The sequence below is a fragment of the Geospiza fortis genome, unplaced genomic scaffold, assembly GCF_000277835.1.
Source record: "Geospiza fortis unplaced genomic scaffold, GeoFor_1.0 scaffold294, whole genome shotgun sequence".
Classification (NCBI taxonomy): domain Eukaryota; kingdom Metazoa; phylum Chordata; class Aves; order Passeriformes; family Thraupidae; genus Geospiza; species Geospiza fortis.
In genome coordinates this window covers 1224154-1224408 of record NW_005054407.1, presented here as the reverse complement: position 1 = coordinate 1224408, position 255 = coordinate 1224154, and positions in this window count along the sequence as shown.

Sequence of the window (255 nt, the reverse complement as noted above, 5' to 3'; positions counted from 1 at the left end):
CATTCGCGGGGACCGCGGGGAATTGAGCAGTCGCGGGGAAACAAAGTATCGCTACGCGCATTCTCCGACATCGGGGACGCGGGCGTGTGTCGGAGCCTTTCAGCTTCACTTTTCTCCTTGGCCCACCCCAGAGGCGGGTCGCGGAGGGAACCGGGGCACGCATGCAACAGCGGCATCTAAGAGACTCTGGCCACCTCCATGCCCTCCGGGCCTTTCCCCGCGGCAGCGCCGGGGCCCGCGGAGCCGGCCGCGCTC